Source organism: Lampetra fluviatilis, chromosome 66 (assembly GCF_964198595.1).
Source record: "Lampetra fluviatilis chromosome 66, kcLamFluv1.1, whole genome shotgun sequence".
Taxonomy (NCBI): Eukaryota; Metazoa; Chordata; class Hyperoartia; order Petromyzontiformes; family Petromyzontidae; genus Lampetra; species Lampetra fluviatilis.
The window spans coordinates 2,810,559-2,835,477 of NC_136340.1; the positions used below are offsets into that span (position 1 = coordinate 2,810,559).

At 53.9% G+C, this 24,919-nt stretch overlaps 1 protein-coding gene across 5 annotated transcripts in view; it reads left to right on the forward strand.

The window, feature by feature from the left end:
- The first annotated feature begins 350 nt into the window (after nt 1-350).
- The window catches only part of LOC144952207 (serine/threonine-protein kinase PAK 3-like), a 97,411-nt gene continuing 72,842 nt past the window's right edge, over nt 351-24,919 (forward strand). For 3 of the 5 annotated variants that reach the window (XM_078882614.1, XM_078882617.1, XM_078882616.1), the window contains exons 1-2: nt 351-841; nt 7,832-7,918. The gene's annotated coding sequence lies outside the window, so the exon portion shown is untranslated. Of the gene's footprint in view, nt 842-7,795; nt 7,919-24,919 lie in introns of those variants that run through there. The other 2 variants (XM_078882615.1, XM_078882618.1) reach the window with 1 other exon arrangement.

A 24,919-nucleotide genomic window follows, 5' to 3' on the forward strand; every position in this document is an offset into this window, starting at 1 on the left:
CCCCACCACCCACTACGCCCCACCCACTCACCCACCCCCCACCACCCACCCCTCCCCCCACATTGACAGGGGGTGTTGCTGCTACTGCAGTAGCAGCTGCAGCTGGTGGTGGTGGTGGTGCCGCGTCTCAGGCTGCGGCTCCTGCAGTGGGTCCATCGCTCGAACCGTCGTCGCGCTCGGCATCTGGACGTTCGCGGCCCGGGCGGCTTTTATTTATTTATTTTGTAAAAAAAAAATTGTGATTTTTATTTTATTTATTTATCCATCGCCGGTCGTCAGCACGAAACGTTTGCGATTTAACAAAAAAAATGAGATTTTTGCGGAATTGATGGGAGGCAAGAGGAGGGGGTGTTTCTAATTAATTTGTAAAAAAAAAAATTTTTTACAAATTTCAAAAATTATTTAACGTTATTTATATATTTGGTAGGGGAAATAGGACGCTGTTACGACGATGGCAGTGGACACGTTAACGCATCGTCTCGTAGCCGTCTCGTAACAACAACAACAACAACGACGATGATGATGATGATGGTGGTGATGGTGGTGACCACAATGGTGATGTAACACCATTGTGGTGTTCTTGTGTGCACAGAGTTCTTACGGGGATATTGTATCAAGGTTATAATCACAACAACAACATCATCATCATCATTGCTAGGACTGTGTGAGTGTGTGTGGTGGTTGACGCTCCTTCAAGCCGGCGTCTCTCCTCCTGCTACGAGACTCACCACCACCACCACGACCACCACGACCACCACCACCACCACCACCACGACCACCACCACCACCACGACCACCACCACCACCCATTGTCCTGGGAGCGTTCGCCTGAAGATCGCCGGTACAGATCCGCGTTTCTCTCCGTCTCTGTGTGTGTCAGTGTGTGTGTGTCAGTGTGTGTGTGTCAGTGTGTGTGTGTCAGTGTGTGTGTGTCAGTGTGTGTGTGTCAGTGTGTGTGTCAGTGTGTGTGTCAGTGTCAGTGTGTGTGTGTGTCAGTGTGTGTGTGTGTGTGTCAGTGTGTGTGTCAGTGTGTGTGTGTGTCAGTGTGTGTCAGTGTGTGTGTGTGTCAGTGTGTGTGTGTCAGTGTGTGTCTGTGTGTGTGTCTGTGTGTCAGTGTGTGTGTCAGTGTGTGTGTCTGTGTGTGTGTGTGTCAGTGTGTGTGTCAGTGTGTGTGTCAGTGTGTGTGTCAGTGTGTGTGTGTCTGTGTGTGTGTCTTCGGTATTTGCGTGTAAGTACAGTGCGTGTGTGTGTGCTATACAGTGTGTGTCTGTGTGTGTGAAGGCTATACGGGGGAGCTTTGTCTTGTGTGTGTGTCACTGGGGAGACAAAGGCGGCCGGGCGTGGTGCTGGCCACCCACCCCTCGTGTGTCGTGCCGGCCTCTATAGGCGCTGCTGCTACTCGATACTAACAGCACTTGCCCCTGCAGCCGGTCACAGGCTACAAGGGGGATCTTTGTGTCTGTGTATCTGTGTGTCTGTGTATCTGTGTGTCTGTCTGTGTATTTGTGTGTCTGTGTATCTGTGTGTCTGTGTGTGTATATGTCTTTGTCTTTGTGTCTGTGTATATGTCTTTGTGTGTCTGTGTATCTGTGTGTCTGTGTGTGTATATGTCTTTGTCTGTGTGTCTGTGTATATGTCTTTGTGTGTCTGTGTATCTGTGTGTCTGTGTATCTGTGTGTCTGTCTGTGTATCTGTGTATTTGTGTGTCTGTGTATCTGTGTGTCTGTGTATCTGTGTGTCTGTCTGTGTATCTGTGTGTCTGTCTGTGTATTTGTGTCTGTGTGTGTATATGTCTTTGTCTGTGTGTCTGTGTATATGTCTTTGTGTGTCTGTGTATCTGTGTGTCTGTGTATCTGTGTGTCTGTGTATCTGTGTGTCTGTGTATCTGTGTGTCTGTGTGTGTATATGTCTGTGTCTGTGTGTCTGTGTATTTGTCTGTCTGTGTATCTGTGTGTCTGTGTATCTGTGTGTCTGTTTATCTGTGTGTCTGTGTGTGTATATGTCTTTGTCTGTGTGTCTGTGTATATGTCTTTGTGTGTCTGTGTATCTGTGTGTCTGTGTATTTGTCTGTCTGTGTATCTGTGTGTCTGTGTATCTGTGTGTCTGTCTGTGTATCTGTGTGTCTGTGTATCTGTGTGTCTGTCTGTGTATCTGTGTGTCTGTGTATCTGTGTGTCTGTTTGTGTATATGTCTTTGTCTGTGTGTCTGTGTATATGTCTTTGTGTGTCTGTGTATCTGTGTGTCTGTGTATCTGTGTGTCTGTCTGTGTATCTGTGTGTCTGTGTATCTGTGTGTCTGTGTGTGTATATGTCTTTGTCTGTGTGTCTGTGTATATGTCTTTGTGTGTCTGTGTATCTGTGTGTCTGTGTATTTGTCTGTCTGTGTATCTGTGTGTCTGTGTATCTGTGTGTCTGTCTGTGTATCTGTGTGTCTGTGTATCTGTGTATATGTCTTTGTGTGTCTGTGTATCTGTGTGTCTGTGTATCTGTGTGTCTGTCTGTGTATTTGTGTGTCTGTGTATCTGTGTGTCTGTGTATATATCTGTGTATCTGTGTATATGTCTGTGTATGTGTCTTAGTGTGTGTATCTGTGTGTATGTGTCTTTGTGTGTGCATCTGTGTATCTGTGTGTATGTGTCTTTGTGTGTGTATCTGTGTGTATGTGTCTTTGTGTGTCTCTGTGTGTGTCTGTGTGTCTTTGCTTGTGTATATGTATGTGTGTGTGTCTGTGTGTGTTTCTAAGTGTGTCTTTGTGTGTCTGTGTATCTGTGTGTGTCTTTGTGTCTGTCTGTGTGTCTGTGTGTCTTTTCTTGTGTATATGTATGTGTGTGTGTCTGTCTGTGTGTGTTTCTGAGTGTGTCTTTGTGTGTCTGTGTATCTGTGTCTGTCTTTGTGTCTGTCTGTGTGTCTTTGCTTGTGTATATGTCTGTGTGTCTGTCTGTGTGTGTTTCTGAGTGTGTCTTTGTGTGTCTGTGTATCTGTGTGTGTCTTTGTGTGTGTCTGTGTGTCTTTGCTTGTGTATATGTCTGTGTGTGTGTCTGTGTGTGTTTCTGAGCGTGTCTTTGTGTGTCTGTGTATCTGTGTGTGTCTTTGTGTCTGTCTGTGTGTCTGTGTGTCTTTGCTTGTGTATATGTCTGTGTGTGTCTGTCTGTGTGTGTTTCTGAGTGTGTCTTTGTGTGTCTGTGTATCTGTGGGTGTGTATTTGTGTCCGTCTGTGTGTTTGTGTGTCTTTGTGTATATGTCTGTGTATTTGTGTCTTTGTCTGTGTATCTGTGTGTCTGTGTGTCTTCGTATCAGAGTGTCTTTGTCTTTGTATCAGTGTGTCTGTGTATCTGTGTGTCTTTGTGTGTGTGTCTGTGTGTGTGTCTGTGTGTGTCTCTTGGTCTGTGTGTGTCTCTTGGTCTGTGTGTGTCTGTGTGTGTCTCTTGGTCTGTGTGTGTCTGTGTGTATGTGTCTGTCTGTGTCTTTGTCCGTGTATCTGCATGTTTCTTTGTATCTGTGTGTCTGTGTATCAGAGTGACTTTGTGTATTTGTGTGTCTGTCTGTGTATCTGTGTCTTTGTGTATCTGTGTGTGTGTCTGTCTCTGTGTGTGTGTCTGTGTGTGTCTCTATGTGTGTCTGTGTGTGTGTCTATGTGTGTCTGTGTATGTGTGTTTGTCTGTGTCTGTGTGTATGTGTCTTTGTGTGTCTATGTGTGTGTGTCTGTGTGTATGTCTGTGTGTGTGTGTCTGTGTGTGTCTGTGTGTATGTGTCTGTGTGTGTGTGTCTACTATCTGTGTGTGTCTGTGTGTGTGTCTGTGTCTGTGTGTGTGTCTCTCTGTGTCTGTGTGTCTGTGTGTCTGTGTGTGTGTCTGTGTGTGTGTCTGTGTGTGTGTGTCTGTGTGTGTGTGTGTCTGTGTGTGTGTGTCTGTGTGTGTGTGTGTCTGTGTGTGTGTGTGTCTGTGTGTGTGTGTCTGTGTGTGTGTGTGTCTGTGTGTGTGTGTGTCTGTGTGTGTGTGTCTGTGTGTGTGTGTGTGTCTGTGTGTGTGTGTGTGTGTCTGTGTGTGTGTGTGTGTGTCTGTGTGTGTGTGTCTGTGTGTGTGTGTCTGTGTGTGTGTGTGTGTCTGTGTGTGTCTGTGTGTGTCTGTGTGTGTGTGTCTGTGTGTGTGTGTCTGTGTGTGTGTGTCTGTGTGTGTGTGTCTGTGTGTGTGTGTCTGTGTGTGTGTGTCTGTGTCTTGGCTTTCGTAGGCGCTGCTGCAGCAGCTCACCACTCACAGCACTTGCCCCGGCAGTCTGCTGAAGGCTACACGGGGGATCTTTGCCTTGTCTTGTGTGTCCATTGTACAGTGCGTCTGTGTGTGTGTAAGTGTGGGTGCATACAGTACGTGTGTCACTGTGTGTGTGTCTGTGTGTGACTGTTTGTGTGACTCTGTCTGTGTGTGTGTGTGTGTCTGTGTGTGTGTCTGTGTGTGTATGTGACTGTGTGTGTCTGTGTGTGTGTGTCTGTGTGAGTGTGTGTATGTGACTGTGTGTGTCTGTGTGTGTGTATGTCTGTGTGTATGTGACTGTGTGTGTGTGTCTGTGTGTATGTGACTGTGTGTGTATGTGTCTGTGTGTATGTGACTGTGTGTATGTGTCTGTGTGTGTGTGACTGTGTGTGTATGTGTCTGTGTGTGTATGTCTGTGTGTATGTGACTGTGTGTGTGTGTCTGTGTGTGTGTGACTGTGTGTGTATGTGTCTGTGTGTGTATGTCTGTGTGTATGTGACTGTGTGTGTATGTCTGTGTGTATGTGACTGTGTGTATGTGACTGTGTGTGTATGTGTCTGTGTGTATGTGACTGTGTGTATGTGACTGTGTGTATGTGACTGTGTGTGACTGTGTGTGTCTGTGTGTGTATGTGTATGTGTCTGTGTGTATGTGACTGTGTGTGTCTGTGTGTATGTGACTGTGTGTGTCTGTGTGTGTATGTGTCTGTGTGTATGTGACTGTGTGTATGTGACTGTGTGTGTCTGTGTGTATGTGTCTGTGTGTATGTGACTGTGTGTATGTGACTGTGTGTGTGTGTGTGTATGTGACTGTGTGTGTCTGTGTGTATGTGACTGTGTGTGTCTGTGTGTGTATGTGTCTGTGTGTATGTGACTGTGTGTATGTGACTGTATGTGTATGTGTCTGTGTGTATGTGTTTGTGTGTGTGTGACTGTGTGTGTATGTGTCTGTGTGTATGTGTCTGTGTGTATGTGACTGTGTGTGTGTGTCTGTGTGTGTGTGACTGTGTGTGTCTGTGTGTATGTGACTGTGTGTGTCTGTGTGTCTATATGTCTGTGTGTATGTGACTGTGTGTGTGTATGTGTCTGTGTGTATGTGACTGTGTGTGTATGTGTCTGTGTGTATGTGACTGTGTGTGTATGTGTCTGTGTGTATGTGACTGTGTGTGTGTGTCTGTGTGTATGTGACTGTGTGTGTGTGTCTGTGTGTGTGTGACTGTGTGTGTCTGTGTGTATGTGACTGTGTGTGTATGTGTCTGTGTGTATGTGACTGTGTGTGTGTGTCTGTGTGTATGTGACTGTGTGTGTGTGTCTGTGTGTGTGTGACTGTGTGTGTCTGTGTGTATGTGACTGTGTGTGTGTCTGTGTGTATGTGGGGAGCGGTAGTGTAGCGGTTAGCGCGCTGCGCTATGAACCTGGCGACACGAGTTCGATTCCCGCTCACGGCCAACACCAGTGACGATTATCTGAACCGGTCCCGGCCTCCCCTAGGTCGACTCAGCCTCAAATGAGTACCTGGTGAGGTGTGTAAACATCGTCACTGGGGAGACAAAGGCGGTCGGGCGTGGTGCTGGCCACCCACCCCCTCGTGTACCGTTCTGGCCTTCATAGGTGCTCGCTAACAGCACTTGCCCCTACAGTCTGTTAAGGCTATACGGGGGATCTTTGTCTGTGTGTATGTGACTGTGTGTGTCTGTGTGTGTATATGTCTGTGTGTATGTGACTGTGTGTGTGTGTGTGTCTGTGTGTATGTGACTGTGTGTGTATGTGTCTGTGTGTATGTGACTGTGTGTGTATGTGTCTGTGTGTATGTGACTGTGTGTGTCTGTGTGTATGTGTCTGTGTGTGTGTCTGTGTGTGTGTGTCTGTGTGTATGTGACTGTGTGTGTGTGTGTCTGTGTGTCTGTGTGGGTATATACAGTGCGTGTGTCACTGTGTGTGTATGTGTCTGTGTGTGTGTCTGTGTGTGTGTGTCTGTGTGTATGTGACTGTGTGTGTCTGTGTGTCTGTGTGGGTATATACAGTGCGTGTGTCACTGTGTGTGTCATCACAGACACTGCTGCTACTCGCTACTAACAGCACTTGCCCCAACAGTCTGTTAAGGCAACACAGGGGTGGGTGTCTGTGTGAGTGTGTGTGTGTGTCTGTGTGTGTCTGTGTGAGTGTGTATGTGTGTGTATGTATGTGACTGTGTGAGTGTGTGTTTTTGTGAGTGTGTGTGTGAGTGTGTCTGTGAGTGTGTGTGTCTGTTTGAGTGTGTCTGTGTGTGTATGTATGTATATGGCTGTGTGAGTGTGTGTCTGTGAGTGTGTCTGTGTATGTCTGTGAGTGTGTGTGTCTGTGTGTGTGTCTATGTGGTGGATCTGTGTGTCTTGTGTGAGTGTGTGTCTTTGAGTGTGTGTGAGTGTGTCTGTGTGTGTCTGTCTGTGTGTCTGTCTATGTCTGTGAGTGTGTGTGTGAGTGTGTCTGTGTGAGTATGTATGTATGTGGCTGTGTGAGTGTGTGTCTTTGTGAGTGTGTCTGTGTGTGTGAGTGTGTCTGTGTGTGTGAGTGTCTAAGTGTGTTTGTGTTTGTATTTATGTATGTGGCTGTGTGTGTGAATGTGTCTGTGAGTGCGTGTATCTGTGTGTGTGTCTATGCTAAATTCCTCTTGATATGCAAATTCCTTTGTCAAGGCGCTCTTCCCCCTCTAACCCAGCAGCTTAAATATACGCTGCCAAGCCTGGTGGTGTTTCATTCAGACGCTGTCTTTCCGACAGACCTGTTCATTCAGACGCTGTCTTTCCGACAGACCTGCTCATTCAGACGCTGTCTTTCCGACAGACCTGTTCATTCAGACGCTGTCTTTCCGACAGACCTGTTCATTCAGACGCTGTCTTTCCGACAGACCTGTTCATTCAGACGCTGTCTTTCCGACAGACCTGTTCATTCAGACGCTGTCTTTCCGACAGACCTGTTCATTCAGACGCTGTCTTTCCGACAGACCTGTTCATTCAGACGCTGTCTTTCCGACAGACCTGTTCATTCAGACGCTGTCTTTCCGACAGACCTGTTCATTCAGACGCTGTCTTTCCGACAGACCTGTTCATTCAGACGCTGTCTTTCCGACAGACCTGTTCATTCAGACGCTGTCTTTCCGACAGACCTGTTCATTCAGACGCTGTCTTTCCGACAGACCTGTTCATTCAGACGCTGTCTTTCCGACAGACCTGTTCATTCAGACGCTGTCTTTCCGACAGACCTGTTCATTCAGACGCTGTCTTTCCGACAGACCTGTTCATTCAGACGCTGTCTTTCCGACAGACCTGTTCATTCAGACACTGTCTTTCCGACAGACCTGTTCTTCACCTGAGGACGGCTGCTTGCGTTGTGGCCGAAACGTCGTGAGAATTGTATTTTATTATGTTTAAATTTTATTATTTTATTATTTCCCTTCTACGCGACTTTAACCGAAAGAACCACGAAGATGAATCCCTGCAGTCACGAACAGCTTTCGATCGAAATCTCGAAAGCACTTGCCCCCGTTCGTCCTCCGAGGCTACGCGGGGGACCTTTGTCTGTGTGTGTCTCTCTGCGTGTGTCTCAGTGGGGACGGTACCGAGGAGCATTCGCTGACCGCGGGGGTGGAGCCCACGACTTTGCATGTCGCCTGGACCTCACGTCTGTCCAACCGGTACGTCCGCATTGTCCACCTGAACAAGTGACCTTGTCTGCCACATCTCACGTTGTCTGTCTAGACACGTGGCCTCGTCTGTCTCGTCTCACGTTGTCTGTCTAGACACGTGGCCTCGTCTGTCTCGTCTCACGTTGTCTGTCTAGACACGTGGCCTCGTCTGAGTCGTCTCACGTTGTCTGTCTAGACACGTGGCCTCGTCTGAGTCGTCTCACGTCGTCTGTCTAGACACGTGACCTCGTCTGTCTCGTCTCACGTTGTCTGTCTAGACACGTGGCCTCGTCTGAGACGTCTCACGTTGTCTGTCTAGACACGTGGCCTCGTCTGTGTACATCTCACGTTGTCTGTCTAGACACGTGACCTCGTCTGTCTCGTCTCACGTCGTCTGTCTAGACACGTGGTCTCGTCTGAGTCGTCTCACGTTGTCTGTCTAGACACGTGGCCTCGTCTGAGTCGTCTCACGTCGTCTGTCTAGACACGTGGCCTCGTCTGAGTCGTCTCACGTCGTCTGTCTAGACACGTGACCTCGTCTGTCTCGTCTCACGTTGTCTGTCTAGACACGTGGCCTCGTCTGAGACGTCTCACGTTGTCTGTCTAGACACGTGGCCTCGTCTGAGTCGTCTCACGTCGTCTGTCTAGACACGTGACCTCGTCTGTCTCGTCTCACGTCGTCTGTCTAGACACGTGGCCTCGTCTGAGACGTCTCACGTTGTCTGTCTAGACACGTGGTCTCGTCTGAGACGTCTCACGTCGTCTGTCTAGACACGTGGCCTCGTCTGAGACGTCTCACGTTGTCTGTCTAGACACGTGGTCTCGTCTGAGATGTCTCACGTTGTCTGTCTAGACACGTGACCTCGTCTGTGTACATCTCACGTTGTCTGTCTAGACACGTGGCCTCGTCTGTCTCGTCTCACGTTGTCTGTCTAGACACGTGACCTCGTCTGAGACGCCTCACGTTGTCTGTCTAGACACGTGGTCTCGTCTGTGTACATCTCACGTCGTCTGTCTAGACACGTGGCCTCGTCTGAGTCGTCTCACGTTGTCTGTCTAGACACGTGACCTCGTCTGAGACGTCTCACGTTGTCTGTCTAGACACGTGACCTCGTCTGAGACGTCTCACGTTGTCTGTCTAGACACGTGACCTCGTCTGAGACGTCTCGCGTCGTCTGTCTAGACACGTGGCCTCGTCTGAGTCGTCTCACGTCGTCTGTCTAGACACGTGACCTCGTCTGTCTCGTCTCACGTTGTCTGTCTAGACACGTGGCCTCGTCTGAGACGTCTCACGTTGTCTGTCTAGACACGTGGCCTCGTCTGTGTACATCTCACGTTGTCTGTCTAGACACGTGACCTCGTCTGTCTCGTCTCACGTCGTCTGTCTAGACACGTGGTCTCGTCTGAGTCGTCTCACGTTGTCTGTCTAGACACGTGGCCTCGTCTGAGTCATCTCACGTCGTCTGTCTAGACACGTGGCCTCGTCTGAGTCGTCTCACGTCGTCTGTCTAGACACGTGACCTCGTCTGAGACGTCTCGCGTTGTCTGTCTAGACACGTGACCTCGTCTGAGACGTCTCGCGTCGTCTGTCTAGACACGTGGCCTCGTCTGAGTCGTCTCACGTCGTCTGTCTAGACACGTGACCTCGTCTGTCTCGTCTCACGTTGTCTGTCTAGACACGTGGCCTCGTCTGAGACGTCTCACGTTGTCTGTCTAGACACGTGGCCTCGTCTGTGTACATCTCACGTTGTCTGTCTAGACACGTGACCTCGTCTGTCTCGTCTCACGTCGTCTGTCTAGACACGTGGTCTCGTCTGAGTCGTCTCACGTTGTCTGTCTAGACACGTGGCCTCGTCTGAGTCGTCTCACGTCGTCTGTCTAGACACGTGGCCTCGTCTGAGTCGTCTCACGTCGTCTGTCTAGACACGTGACCTCGTCTGTCTCGTCTCACGTTGTCTGTCTAGACACGTGGCCTCGTCTGAGACGTCTCACGTTGTCTGTCTAGACACGTGGCCTCGTCTGAGTCGTCTCACGTCGTCTGTCTAGACACGTGACCTCGTCTGTCTCGTCTCACGTCGTCTGTCTAGACACGTGGCCTCGTCTGAGACGTCTCACGTTGTCTGTCTAGACACGTGGTCTCGTCTGAGACGTCTCACGTCGTCTGTCTAGACACGTGGCCTCGTCTGAGACGTCTCACGTTGTCTGTCTAGACACGTGGTCTCGTCTGAGATGTCTCACGTTGTCTGTCTAGACACGTGACCTCGTCTGTGTACATCTCACGTTGTCTGTCTAGACACGTGGCCTCGTCTGTCTCGTCTCACGTTGTCTGTCTAGACACGTGACCTCGTCTGAGACGCCTCACGTTGTCTGTCTAGACACGTGGTCTCGTCTGTGTACATCTCACGTCGTCTGTCTAGACACGTGGCCTCGTCTGAGTCGTCTCACGTTGTCTGTCTAGACACGTGACCTCGTCTGAGACGTCTCACGTTGTCTGTCTAGACACGTGACCTCGTCTGAGACGTCTCACGTTGTCTGTCTAGACACGTGACCTCGTCTGAGACGTCTCGCGTCGTCTGTCTAGACACGTGGCCTCGTCTGAGTCGTCTCACGTCGTCTGTCTAGACACGTGACCTCGTCTGAGTCGTCTCACGTCGTCTGTCTAGACACGTGGCCTCGTCTGAGTCGTCTCACGTTGTCTGTCTAGACACGTGACCTCGTCTGAGTCGTCTCACGTTGTCTGCCTAGACACGTGACCTCGTCTGTCTCGTCTCACGTCGTCTGTCTAGACACGTGGCCTCGTCTGTGTACGTCTCACGTTGTCCACCCAGCCTGTGGTGGTTTCACAGTAGAGGGTAGCGATGGCCGCTGCTGTTGCTGCTGCTTCTGCCGTGTGGCCTAGCCTAGGGCGCGGCGTCCCGACGGATCCCCAGCTCCCTCGCCTGGTACGCAGGAGGTCGTGGGTTCGGTCCCTGGCCCTGACGATGGCTATTGCTGTATTTGGCGAGATGTTGACTGAGTGGCTGGGTGAGTGGGTGGGTGAGTGGCTGGATGGGTGAGTGGCTGGATGGGTGAGTGGCTGGTTGGGTGAGTGGATGGCTGGGTGGCTGGCTGGGTGAGTGGCTGGGTGAGTGGGTGAGTGAGTGGCTGGCTGGGTGAGTGGCTGGCTGGGTGAGTGGGTGAGTGAGTGGCCGGGTGGATGAGTGGCTGGCTGGGTGAGTGGCTGGGTGAGTGGCTGGGTGAGTGGCTGGGTAGCTGAGTGACTGGGTGGCTGAGTGGCTGGGTGGATTTGTGGCTGGCTGGGTGAGTGGCTGGGTGAGTGGCTGGGTGAGTGGGTGAGTGAGTGGCTGGCTGGGTGAGTGGCTGGCTGGGTGAGTGGCTGGCTGGGTGAGTGGCTGGGTGAGTGGCTGGGTGAGTGGGTGAGTGAGTGGCTGGCTGGGTGAGTGGCTGGCTGGGTGAGTGGGTGAGTGAGTGGCCGGGTGGATGAGTGGCTGGCTGGGTGAGTGGCTGGGTGAGTGGCTGGGTGAGTGGCTGGGTAGCTGAGTGACTGGGTGGCCGAGTGGCTGGGTGGATTTGTGGCTGGCTGGGTGAGTGGCTGGGTGAGTGGCTGGGTGAGTGGGTGAGTGAGTGGCTGGCTGGGTGAGTGGCTGGCTGGGTGAGTGGCTGGGTGAGTGGCTGGGTGAGTGGGTGAGTGAGTGGCTGGGTGGATGAGTGGCTGGCTGGGTGAGTGGCTGGGTGAGTGGCTGGGTAGCTGAGTGACTGGGTGGCTGAGTGGCTGGGTGGATTTGTGGCTGGCTGGGTGAGTGGCTGGGTGAGTGGCTGGATTGAGGAACCGGTTAGGTGAGAGCAGGTGTGTCGAGCGGCTTGTGACTCTGGGCTCTCATCCCAATTCGCAACAATAACAAAAATAACCACACAGATCGTCACAGTTAGTAATTCTAATTATTGGTCGTCGATCATAACAATGTTCGGGCCGACACGCACAGATGTTCTCCATCTTGGACTCGCGTTGAGGAACGGAGGGTTTCAACGTCGCGGTTAGCAACGAACTCATTGGAATCAACAACAGCATCAGCAGCAGCAGCAGCAGCAAGTTTTGCTGGCTGGAGGGAAGCACTGTTCATGCCGTACGGGCTGATAGGTTGGATTATATCCCGGGGAGAGGGGCAACACCTGTCTGGACACAGTGAGTGAGTGAATGTGTGGTCGGGTGGGTGAGTGAGTGAGTGAATGTGTGGTCGGGTGGGTGGGTGAGTGAGTGAATGTGTGATCGGGTGGGTGGGTGAGTGAGTGAATGTGTGGTCGGGTGGGTGGGTGGGTGAGTGAGTGAATGTGTGGTCGGGTGGATGGGTGGGTGAGTGAATGTGTGGTCGGGTGGGTGGGTGGGTGAGTGAGTGAATGTGTGGTCGGGTGGGTGGGTGAGTGAGTGAATGTGTGGTCGGGTGGGTGGGTGGGTGAGTGAGTGAATGTGTGGTCGGGTGGGTGGGTGGGTGAGTGAGTGAATGTGTGGTCGGGTGGGTGGGTGAGTGAGTGAGTGAGTGAATGTGTGGTCGGGTGGGTGAGTGAATGTGTGGTCGGGTGGGTGGGTGGGTGAGTGAGTGAATGTGTGGTCGGGTGGGTGGGTGGGTGAGTGAATGTGTGATCGGGTGGGTGGGTGAGTGAATGTGTGGTCGGGTGGGTGGGTGGGTGAGTGAATGTGTGGTCGGGTGGGTGGGTGGGTGAGTGAGTGAATGTGTGGTCGGGTGGATGGGTGGGTGAGTGAGTGAATGTGTGGTCGGGTGGGTGGGTGAGTGAGTGAATGTGTGGTCGGGTGGGTGGGTGGGTGAGTGAGTGAATGTGTGGTCGGGTGGGTGGGTGGGTGAGTGAGTGAATGTGTGGTCGGGTGGGTGGGTGAGTGAGTGAGTGAGTGAATGTGTGGTCGGGTGGGTGGGTGGGTGAGTGAATGTGTGGTCGGGTGGGTGGGTGGGTGAGTGAGTGAATGTGTGGTCGGGTGGGTGGGTGAGTGAGTGAATGTGTGGTCGGGTGGGTGGGTGGGTGAGTGAGTGAATGTGTGGTCTGGTGGGTGGGTGGGTGAGTGAATGTGTGGTTGGGTGGGTGGGTGAGTGAATGTGTGGTCGGGTGGGTGGGTGAGTGAGTGAGTGAATGTGTGGTCGGGTGGGTGGGTGGGTGAGTGAGTGAATGTGTGGTCGGGTGGGTGGGTGGGTGAGTGAGTCAATGTGTGGTCGGGTGGGTGGGTGGGTGAGTGAGTGAATGTGTGGTCGGGTGGGTGGGTGAGTGAGTGAATGTGTGGTCGGGTGGGTGGGTGGGTGAGTGAGTGAATGTGTGGTCGGGTGGGTGGGTGAGTGAGTGAGTGAATGTGTGGTCGGGTGGGTGGGTGAGTGAGTGAGTGAATGTGTGGTCGGGTGGGTGGGTGGGTGAGTGAGTGAATGTGTGGTCGGGTGGGTGGGTGAGTGAGTGAGTGAATGTGTGGTCGGGTGGGTGGGTGAGTGAGTGAATGTGTGGTCGGGTGGGTGGGTGAGTGAGTGAATGTGTGGTCGGGTGGGTGGGTGAGTGAGTGAATGTGTGGTCGGGTGGGTGGGTGAGTGAGTGAGTGAATGTGTGGTCGGGTGGGTGGGTGAGTGAGTGAGTGAATGTGTGGTCGGGTGGGTGGGTGAGTGAGTGAATGTGTGGTCGGGTGGGTGGGTGAGTGAGTGAATGTGTGATCGGGTGGGTGGGTGAGTGAGTGAATGTGTGATCGGGTGGGTGGGTGGGTGAGTGAGTGAATGTGTGGTCGGGTGGGTGAGTGAGTGAGTGAGTGAATGTGTGGTCGGGTGGGTGGGTGAGTGAGTGAATGTGTGGTCGGGTGGGTGGGTGAGTGAGTGAATGTGTGGTCGGGTGGGTGGGTGAGTGAGTGAGTGAATGTGTGGTCGGGTGGGTGGGTGAGTGAGTGAATGTGTGGTCGGGTGGGTGGGTGAGTGAGTGAGTGAGTGAATGTGTGGTCGGGTGGGTGGGTGAGTGAGTGAGTGAGTGAGTGAATGTGTGGTCGGGTGGGTGGGTGAGTGAGTGAATGTGTGATCGGGTGGGTGGGTGGGTGAGTGAGTGAATGTGTGGTCGGGTGGGTGGGTGGGTGAGTGAGTGAATGTGTGGTCGGGTGGGTGGGTGGGTGAGTGAGTGAGTGAATGTGTGGTCGGTTGGGTGGGTGGGTGAGTGAGTGAGTGAATGTGTGGTCGGGTGGGTGGGTGGGTGAGTGAGTGAATGTGTGGTCGGGTGGGTGGGTGGGTGAGTGAGTGAATGTGTGGTCGGGTGGGTGGGTGGGTGAGTGAGTGAATGTGTGGTCGGGTGGGTGGGTGAGTGAGTGAGTGAATGTGTGGTCGGGTGGGTGGGTGGGTGAGTGAGTGAATGTGTGGTCGGGTGGGTGGGTGGGTGAGTGAGTGAATGTGTGGTCGGGTGGGTGGGTGAGTGAGTGAATGTGTGGTCGGGTGGGTGGGTGGGTGAGTGAGTTAATGTGTGATCGGGTGGGTGGGTGAGTGAGTGAGTGAGTGAATGTGTGGTCGGGTGGGTGGGTGAGTGAGTGAGTGAATGTGTGATCGGGTGGGTGGGTGAGTGAGTGAGTGAATGTGTGGTCGGGTGGGTGGGTGGGTGAGTGAGTGAATGTGTGATCGGGTGGGTGGGTGAGTGAGTGAGTGAATGTGTGGTCGGTGGGTGGGTGGGTGAGTGAGTGAATGTGTGATCGGGTGGGTGGGTGAGTGAGTGAGTGAATGTGTGGTCGGGTGGGTGGGTGAGTGAGTGAGTGAATGTGTGATCGGGTGGGTGGGTGAGTGAGTGAGTGAATGTGTGGTCGGGTGGGTGGGTGAGTGAGTGAGTGAATGTGTGGTCGGGTGGGTGGGTGAGTGAGTGAATGTGTGATCGGGTGGGTGGGTGAGTGAATGTGTGGTCGGTGGGTGGGTGGGTGAGTGAGTGAATGTGTGATCGGGTGGGTGGGTGGGTGAGTGAGTGAGTGAATGTGTGGTCGGGTGGGTGGGTGAGTGAGTGAGTGAATGTGTGGTCGGGTGGGTGGGTGGGTGAGTGAGTGAATGTGTGATCGGGTGGGTGGGTGAGTGAATGTGTGGTCGGTGGGTGGGTGAGTGAGTGAATGTGTGATCGGGTGGGTGGGTGAGTGAGTGAGTGAATGTGTGGTTGGGTGGGTGGGTGAGTGAGTGAATGTGTGATCGGGTGGGTGGGTGAGTGAGTGAATGTGTGATCGGGTGGGTGGGTGAGTGAATGTGTGGTCGGTGGGTGGGTGAGTGAGTGAATGTGTGGTTGGGTGGGTGGGTGAGTGAGTGAATGTGTGATTGGGTGGGTGGGTGAGTGAATGTGTGGTCGGTGGGTGAGTGAGTGAATGTGTGATCGGGTGGGTGGGTGAGTGAGTAAGTGAGTGAATGTGTGGTTGGGTGGGTGGGTGAGTGAGTGAATGTGTGATCGGGTGGGTGGGTGAGTGAGTGAGTAAATGTGTGGTTGGGTGGGTGGGTGAGTGAGTGAGTGAATGTGTGATCGGGTGGGTGGGTGAGTGAGTGAATGTGTGATCGGGTGGGTGGGTGGGTGAGTGAGTGAATGTGTGGTCGATGGGTGGGTGGGTGAGTGAGTGAGTGAATGTGTGGTTGGGTGGGTGGGTGAGTGAGTGAGTGAGTCGGGTGAGTGGGTGAGTGAATGTGTGGTCGGTGGGTGGGTGAGTGGGTGAGTGAATGTGTGATCGGGTGGGTGGGTGGGTGGGTGAGTGAGTGAATGTGTGGTCGGGTGGGTGGGTGAGTGAGTGAATGTGCGGTCGGGTGGGTGGGTGAGTGAGTGAGTGAGTGAATGTGTGATCGGGTGGGTGAGTGAGTGAGTCGGGTGAGTGGGTGAGTGAATGTGTGATCGGGTGGGTGAGTGAGTGAGTGAATGTGTGGTCGGTGGGTGGGTGAGTGAGTGAGTGAATGTGTGGTCGGGTGGGTAGGTGAGTGAGTGAATGTGTGGTCGGGTGGGTGGGTGAGTGAGTGAGTGAATGTGTGATCGGGTGGGTGGGTGAGTGAGTGAGTGAGTCGGGTGAGTGGGTGAGTGAATGTGTGATCGGGTGGGTGGGTGGGTGAGTGAGTGAATGTGTGATCGGGTGGGTGGGTGAGTAAGTGAGTGAATGTGTGGTCGGGTGGGTGGGTGAGTGAGTGAGTGAGTGAATGTGTGATCGGGTGGGTGAGTGGGTGAGTGGGTGAGTGGGTGAGTGAATGTGTGATCGGGTGGGTGGGTGAGTGAGTGAGTGAATGTGTGATCGGGTGGGTGGGTGAGTGAGTGAGTGAATGTGTGATCGGGTGGGTGAGTGAGTGGGTGAGTAAATGTGTGATCGGGTGGGTGGGTGAGTGAATGAGTGGTCGGTGGGTGGGTGGGTGAGTGAGTGAATGTGTGATCGGGTGGGTGGGTTTTTGAGTGAGTGAATGTGTGATCGGGTGGGTGAGTGGGTGAGTGAGTGAATGTGTGATCGGGTGGGTGGGTGAGTGAGTGAATGTGTGATCGGGTGGGTGAGTGAGTGAGTGAATGTGTGATCGGGTGGGTGGGTGAGTGAGTGAGTGAGTGAATGTGTGATCGGGTGGGTGGGTGGGTGAGTGAGTGAATGTGTGATCGGGTGGGTGGGTGAGTGAGTGAATGTGTGATCGGGTGGGTGAGTGAGTGAGTAAATGTGTGGTCGGGTGGGTGGGTGAGTGAGTGAGTGAATGTGTGGTTGGGTGGGTGGGTGAGTGAATGTGTGATCGGGTGGATGGGTGAGTGAGTGAGTGAATGTGTGGTCGGTGGGTGGGTGGGTGAGTGAGTGAGTGAGTGAATGTGTGATCGGGTGGGTGGGTGAGTGAGTGAATGTGTGGTCGGTGGGTGGGTGAGTGAGTGAATGTGTGATCGGGTGGGTGGGTGAGTGAGTGAATGTGTGGTCGGGTGGGTGAGTGAGTGAGTGAGTGAATGTGTGTTCGGGTGGGTGGGTGGGTGAGTGAGTGAATGTGTGGTCGGTGGGTGGGTGAGTGAGTGAGTGAATGTGTGGTCGGTGGGTGGGTGGGTGAGTGAGTGAATGTGTGATCGGGTGGGTGGGTGAGTGAGTGAGTGAATGTGTGATCGGGTGGGTGGGTGAGTGAGTGAGTGAATGTGTGATCGGGTGGGTGAGTGAGTGGGTGAGTAAATGTGTGATCGGGTGGGTGGGTGAGTGAATGAGTGGTCGGTGGGTGGGTGGGTGAGTGAGTGAATGTGTGATCGGGTGGGTGGGTTTTTGAGTGAGTGAATGTGTGATCGGGTGGGTGGGTGGGTGAGTGAGTGAATGTGTGATCGGGTGGGTGGGTGAGTGAGTGAATGTGTGATCGGGTGGGTGAGTGAGTGAGTGAATGTGTGATCGGGTGGGTGGGTGAGTGAGTGAGTGAGTGAATGTGTGATCGGGTGGGTGGGTGGGTGAGTGAGTGAATGTGTGATCGGGTGGGTGGGTGAGTGAGTGAATGTGTGATCGGGTGGGTGAGTGAGTGAGTGAGTAAATGTGTGGTCGGGTGGGTGGGTGAGTGAGTGAGTGAATGTGTGGTTGGGTGGGTGGGTGAGTGAATGTGTGATCGGGTGGGTGGGTGAGTGAGTGAATGTGTGGTCGGGTGGGTGAGTGAGTGAGTGAGTGAATGTGTGTTCGGGTGGGTGGGTGGGTGAGTGAGTGAATGTGTGGTCGGTGGGTGGGTGAGTGAGTGAGTGAATGTGTGGTCGGTGGGTGGGTGGGTGAGTGAGTGAATGTGTGATCGGGTGGGTGGGTGAGTGAGTGAGTGAATGTGTGATCGGGTGGGTGGGTGAGTGAGTGAGTGAATGTGTGATCGGGTGGGTGAGTGAGTGGGTGAGTAAATGTGTGATCGGGTGGGTGGGTGAGTGAATGAGTGGTCGGTGGGTGGGTGGGTGAGTGAGTGAATGTGTGATCGGGTGGGTGGGTTTTTGAGTGAGTGAATGTGTGATCGGGTGGGTGGGTGGGTGAGTGAGTGAATGTGTGATCGGGTGGGTGGGTGAGTGAGTGAATGTGTGATCGGGTGGGTGAGTGAGTGAGTGAATGTGTGATCGGGTGGGTGGGTGAGTGAGTGAGTGAATGTGTGGTCGGTTGGGTGGGTGGGTGAGTGAGTGAGTGAATGTGTGGTCGGGTGGGTGGGTGGGTGAGTGAGTGAATGTGTGGTCGGGTGGGTGGGTGGGTGAGTGAGTGAATGTGTGGTCGGGTGGGTGGGTGGGTGAGTGAGTGAATGTGTGGTCGGGTGGGTGGGTGAGTGAGTGAGTGAATGTGTGGTCGGGTGGGTGGGTGAGTGAGTGAATGTGTGGTCGGGTGGGTGGGTGGGTGAGTGAGTGAATGTGTGGTCGGGTGGGTGGGTGAGTGAGTGAATGTGTGGTCGGGTGGGTGGGTGGGTGAGTGAGTGAATGTGTGGTCGGGTGGGTGGGTGAGTGAGTGAGTGAGTGAATGTGTGGTCGGGTGGGTGGGTGAGTGAGTGAGTGAATGTGTGATCGGGTGGGTGGGTGAGTGAGTGAGTGAATGTGTGGTCGGGTGGGTGGGTGAGTGAGTGAATGTGTGATCGGGTGGGTGGGTGAGTGAGTGAGTGAATGTGTGGTCGGGTGGGTGGGTGAGTGAGTGAGTGAATGTGTGGTCGGGTGGGTGGGTGAGTGAGTGAGTGGATGTGTGGTCGGGTGGGTGGGTGAGTGAATGTGTGGTCGGTGGGTGGGTGGGTGAGTGAGTGAATGTGTGATCGGGTGGGTGGGTGAGTGAATGTGTGGTCGGTGGGTGGGTGGGTGAGTGAGTGAATGTGTGATCGGGTGGGTGGGTGAGTGAGTGAGTGAATGTGTGGTCGGGTGGGTGGGTGAGTGAGTGAGTGAATGTGTGGTCGGGTGGGTGGGTGGGTGAGTGAGTGAATGTGTGATCGGGTGGGTGGGTGAGTGAATGTGTGGTCGGTGGGTGGGTGAGTGAGTGAATGTGTGATCGGGTGGGTGGGTGAGTGAGTGAGTGAATGTGTGGTTGGGTGGGTGGGTGAGTGAGTGAATGTGTGATCGGGTGGGTGGGTGAGTGAGTGAATGTGTGATCGGGTGGGTGGGTGAGTGAATGTGTGGTCGGTGGGTGGGTGAGTGAGTGAATGTGTGGTTGGGTGGGTGGGTGAGTGAGTGAATGTGTGATTGGGTGGGTGGGTGAGTGAATGTGTGGTCGGTGGGTGAGTGAGTGAATGTGTGATCGGGTGGGTGGGTGAGTGAGTAAGTGAGTGAATGTGTGGTTGGGTGGGTGGGTGAGTGAGTGAATGTGTGATCGGGTGGGTGGGTGAGTGAGTGAGTAAATGTGTGGTTGGGTGGGTGGGTGAGTGAGTGAATGTGTGATCGGGTGGGTGGGTGAGTGAGTGAATGTGTGATCGGGTGGGTGGGTGGGTGAGTGAGTGAATGTGTGGTCGATGGGTGGGTGGGTGAGTGAGTGAGTGAATGTGTGGTTGGGTGGGTGGGTGAGTGAGTGAGTGAGTCGGGTGAGTGGGTGAGTGAATGTGTGGTCGGTGGGTGGGTGAGTGGGTGAGTGAATGTGTGATCGGGTGGGTGGGTGGGTGAGTGAGTGAATGTGTGGTCGGGTGGGTGGGTGAGTGAGTGAATGTGCGGTCGGGTGGGTGGGTGAGTGAGTGAGTGAGTGAATGTGTGATCGGGTGGGTGAGTGAGTGAGTCGGGTGAGTGGGTGAGTGAATGTGTGATCGGGTGGGTGAGTGAGTGAGTGAGTGAATGTGTGGTCGGTGGGTGGGTGAGTGAGTGAGTGAATGTGTGGTCGGGTGGGTAGGTGAGTGAGTGAATGTGTGGTCGGGTGGGTGGGTGAGTGAGTGAGTGAATGTGTGATCGGGTGGGTGGGTGAGTGAGTGAGTCGGGTGAGTGGGTGAGTGAATGTGTGATCGGGTGGGTGGGTGGGTGAGTGAGTGAATGTGTGATCGGGTGGGTGGGTGAGTAAGTGAGTGAATGTGTGGTCGGGTGGGTGGGTGAGTGAGTGAATGTGTGATCGGGTGGGTGGGTGAGTGAGTGAGTGAATGTGTGATCGGGTGGGTGAGTGGGTGAGTGGGTGAGTGGGTGAGTGAATGTGTGATCGGGTGGGTGGGTGAGTGAGTGAGTGAATGTGTGATCGGGTGGGTGGGTGAGTGAGTGAGTGAATGTGTGATCGGGTGGGTGAGTGAGTGGGTGAGTAAATGTGTGATCGGGTGGGTGAGTGAGTGAATGTGTGATCGGGTGGGTGGGTTTTTGAGTGAGTGAATGTGTGATCGGGTGGGTGGGTGGGTGAGTGAGTGAGTGAATGTGTGATCGGGTGGGTGAGTGAGTGAGTGAATGTGTGATCGGGTGGGTGGGTGAGTGAGTGAGTGAGTGAATGTGTGATCGGGTGGGTGGGTGGGTGAGTGAGTGAATGTGTGATCGGGTGGGTGGGTGAGTGAGTGAATGTGTGATCGGGTGGGTGAGTGAGTGAGTGAATGTGTGGTCGGGTGGGTGAGTGAGTGAGTAAATGTGTGGTCGGGTGGGTGGGTGAGTGAGTGAGTGAATGTGTGGTTGGGTGGGTGGGTGAGTGAATGTGTGATCGGGTGGATGGGTGAGTGAGTGAGTGAATGTGTGGTCGGTGGGTGGGTGGGTGGGTGAGTGAGTGAGTGAGTGAATGTGTGATCGGGTGGGTGGGTGAGTGAGTGAATGTGTGGTCGGTGGGTGGGTGAGTGAGTGAATGTGTGATCGGGTGGGTGGGTGAGTGAATGTGTGGTCGGGTGGGTGAGTGAGTGAGTGAATGTGTGTTCGGGTGGGTGGGTGGGTGAGTGAGTGAATGTGTGGTCGGTGGGTGGGTGAGTGAGTGAGTGAGTGAATGTGTGGTCGGTGGGTGGGTGGGTGAGTGAGTGAATGTGTGATCGGGTGGGTGGGTGGGTGAGTGAGTGAATGTGTGGTCGGTGGGTGGGTGAGTGAGTGAATGTGGGGTCGGGTGGGTGAGTGAGTGAGTGAATGTGTGTTCGGGTGGGTGGGTGGGTGAGTGAGTGAATGTGTGGTCGGTGGGTGGGTGAGTGAGTGAGTGAATGTGTGGTCGGTGGGTGGGTGGGTGAGTGAGTGAATGTGTGATCGGGTGGGTGGGTGGGTGAGTGAGTGAATGTGTGGTCGGTGGGTGGGTCAGTGAGTGAGTAAATGTGTGGTTGGGTGGGTGGGTGAGTGAGTGAGTGAGTGAATGTGTGATCGGGTGGGTGGGTGAGTGAGTGAATGTGTGATCGGGTGGGTGGGTGGGTGGGTGAGTGAGTGAATGTGTGGTCGATGGGTGGGTGGGTGAGTGAGTGAGTGAATGTGTGGTTGGGTGGGTGGGTGAGTGAGTGAGTGAGTCGGGTGGGTGAGTGAGTGAGTGAATGTGTGAGTCGGGTGGGTGGGTGAGTGAGTGAGTGAATGTGTGAGTCGGGTGGGTGGGTGAGTGAGTGAATGTGTGAGTCGGGTGGGTGGGTGAGTGAGTGAGTGAATGAATGTGTGGTCGGGTGGGTGGGTTAGTGAGTGAGTGAATGTGTGAGTCGGGTGGGTGGGTGAGTGAGTGAGTGAGTGAATGAATGTGTGATCGGGTGGGTGGGTGAGTGAGTGAGTGAATGTGTGGTCGGTGGGTGGGTTAGTGAGTGAGTGAATGTGTGGTCGGGTGGGTGAGTGAGTGAGTGAGTGAATGAATGTGTGGTCGGGTGGGTGGGTGAGTGAGTGAGTGAATGTGTGAGTCGGGTGGGTGGGTGAGTGAGTGAGTGAATGTGTGGTCGGGTGGGTGGGTGAGTGAGTGAGTGAGTGAATGTATGAGTCGGGTGGGTGGGTGAGTGAGTGAGTGAATGAATGTGTGGTCGGGTGGGTGGGTGAGTGAGTGAGTGAATGTGTGAGTCGGGTGGGTGGGTGAGTGAGTGAGTGAATGTGTGAGTCGGGTGGGTGAGTGAGTGAGTGAATGTGTGAGTCGGGTGGGTGGGTGGGTGAGTGAGTGAATGTGTGAGTCGGGTGGGTGGGTGAGTGTGTGTATCAGTGAGTGAGTGAGTCGGGTGAGTGGGTGAGTTGGCTACGTAACAACATGAGGAAGCTACCTTCCTCATGTTGTCGCTGCACCCTGAAGCTTCGGGTCTTCTCTCTACGCTTGCGAAACGTGGAACCCCCCCCCCCCACCTAATGGAACATCTGCGCCGGTTAGAAACATTCAAGGCTGTCCCTGAGCAGGCTACGATCCATCCTGGGTTTTCACCAGCAGGCTGGATCGTGTGAGGAGCTCACACAATCCTTGATCTGGGGAGACACGGTCCCATCGGATGAGCCTCTTGTGGAGGGGGAAAACCGGAGGATCCGGAGGAAAAATCCACGCAAACACGGGGAGAGAGAGAGAGAGAGACACGCAGACTCCAAATATACAGCAGCAGCAGGCGTCAGGGTCGGGATCGAACCCACGACCTCCTGTACACCAGGCGAGGTAGTTAACATCTCATAGCCACCGTGATGATGATGAGAGAGAGAGAGACACGCAAACTCCACATCTACAGCAGCAGCAGCAGCAGGCATCGTCACGGTCGGGATCGAACCCACGACCTCCTATACAACAGGCGAGGTAGTCAACATCTTTACAAATACAGCAGTAGGCATCGTCACGGTCGAGATCGAACCCACGACCTCCTATACACCAGGCGAGGTAGTCAACATCTTTACAAATACAGCAGTAGGCATCGTCACGGTCGGGATCGAACCCACGACCTCCTGTACACCAGGCGAGGTAGTCAACATCTTTACAAATACAGTAGTAGGCATCGTCACGGTCGGGATCGAACCCACGACCTCCTATACACCAGGCGAGGTAGTCAACATCTTTACAAATACAGCAGGCGTCGTCAGGGTCGGGATCGAACCCACGACCTCCTATACACCAGGCGAGGTAGTCAACATCTCACCAAATACAGCAGCAGGCACCGTCAGGGTCGGGATCGAACCCACGACCTCCTGCGTACCAGGCGAGGTAGTCAACATCTCACCAAATACAGCAGCAGGCACCGTCAGGGTCGGGATCGAACCCACGACCTCCTGTGTACCAGGCGAGGTAGTCAACATCTCACCAAATACAGCAGCAGGCACCGTCAGGGTCGGGATCGAACCCACGACCTCCTGCGTACCAGGCGAGGTAGTCAACATCTCCAACTCGCCCTGCCGCCCCGTCTTTCACCTTCCTCCCCATGTCAGGTCCATCATCACCATCATCATGAGCCGTGATCTATCCACTGGTGGTTCATGGCCTAGAAACGCCGCCTCAAGGGGGTTGGCTGACCATACTTCACCACGCCGGTCGGGGGGGAAAGGGGCGGTGGCCGTAACACGGAGATTGGGGATCGGAGATCTGAGATCTGAGATTGGGGATCTGAGATTGGGGATCTGGGATCGGAGATTGGGGATCGGAGATTGGGGATCGGAGATTGGGGATCGGGGATCGGAGATTGGGGATCGGAGATTGGGGATCTGAGATTGGGGATCGGAGATTGGGGATCGGAGATTGGGGATCGGAGATTGGAGATCTGAGATTGGAGATCTGAGATTGGGGATCGGAGATTGGGGATCGGAGATTGGGGATCGGGGATTGGGGATCGGAGATTGGGGATCGGAGATTGGGGATCAGAGATTGGGGATCTGAGATCGGGGATCGGGGATCGGAGATTGGGGATCGGAGATTGGGGATCTGAGATTGGGGATCTGAGATCGGGGATCGGGGATCGGAGATTGGGGATCGGAGATTGGGGATCTGAGATCGGGGATCGGAGATTGGGGATCGGAGATTGGGGATCAGAGATTGGGGATCGGAGATTGGGGATCGGAGATTGGGGATCAGAGATTGGGGATCGGAGATTGGGGATCAGAGATTGGGGATCTGAGATCGGGGATCGGGGATTGGGGATCGGAGATTGGGGATCAGAGATTGGGGATCAGAGATTGGGGATCTGAGATTGGGGATCGGAGATTGGGGATCGGAGATTGGGGATCGGAGATTGGGGATCGGAGATCGGAGATTGGGGATTGGGGATCGGAGATTGGGGATCTGAGATTGGGGATCTGAGATCGGGGATCGGGGATCGGAGATTGGGGATCGGAGATTGGGGATCTGAGATCGGGGATCGGAGATTGGGGATCGGAGATTGGGGATCAGAGATTGGGGATCGGAGATTGGGGATCGGAGATTGGGGATCAGAGATTGGGGATCGGAGATTGGGGATCAGAGATTGGGGATCTGAGATCGGGGATCGGGGATTGGGGATCGGAGATTGGGGATCAGAGATTGGGGATCAGAGATTGGGGATCTGAGATTGGGGATCGGAGATTGGGGATCGGAGATTGGGGATCGGAGATTGGGGATCGGAGATCGGAGATTGGGGATTGGGGATCGGAGATTGGGGATCAGAGATTGGGGATCAGAGATTGGGGATCGGAGATTGGGGATCTGAGATTGGGGATCTGAGATTGGGGATCTGAGATTGGGGATTGGGGATCTGAGATTGGGGATCTGAGATCGGGGATCGGAGATTGGGGATCGGAGATTGGGGATCTGAGATTGGGGATCAGAGATTGGGGATCAGAGATTGGGGATCAGAGATTGGGGATCGGAGATTGGGGATCAGAGATTGGGGATCTGAGATCGGGGATCAGGGATTGGGGATCGGAGATTGGGGATCTGAGATCGGGGATCGGAGATTGGGGATCGGAGATTGGGGATCGGAGATTGGGGATCAGAGATTGGGGATCGGAGATTGGGGATCAGAGATTGGGGATCTGAGATCGGGGATTGGGGATCTGAGATTGGGGATCGGAGATTGGGGATCGGAGATTGGAGATTGGGGATTGGGGATCGGAGATTGGGGATCAGAGATTGGGGATCAGAGATTGGGGATTGGAGATTGGGGATCTGAGATTGGGGATCTGAGATTGGGGATCTGAGATTGGGGATTGGGGATCTGAGATTGGGGATCTGAGATCGGGGATCGGAGATTGGGGATCGGAGATTGGGGATCTGAGATTGGGGATTGGAGATTGGGG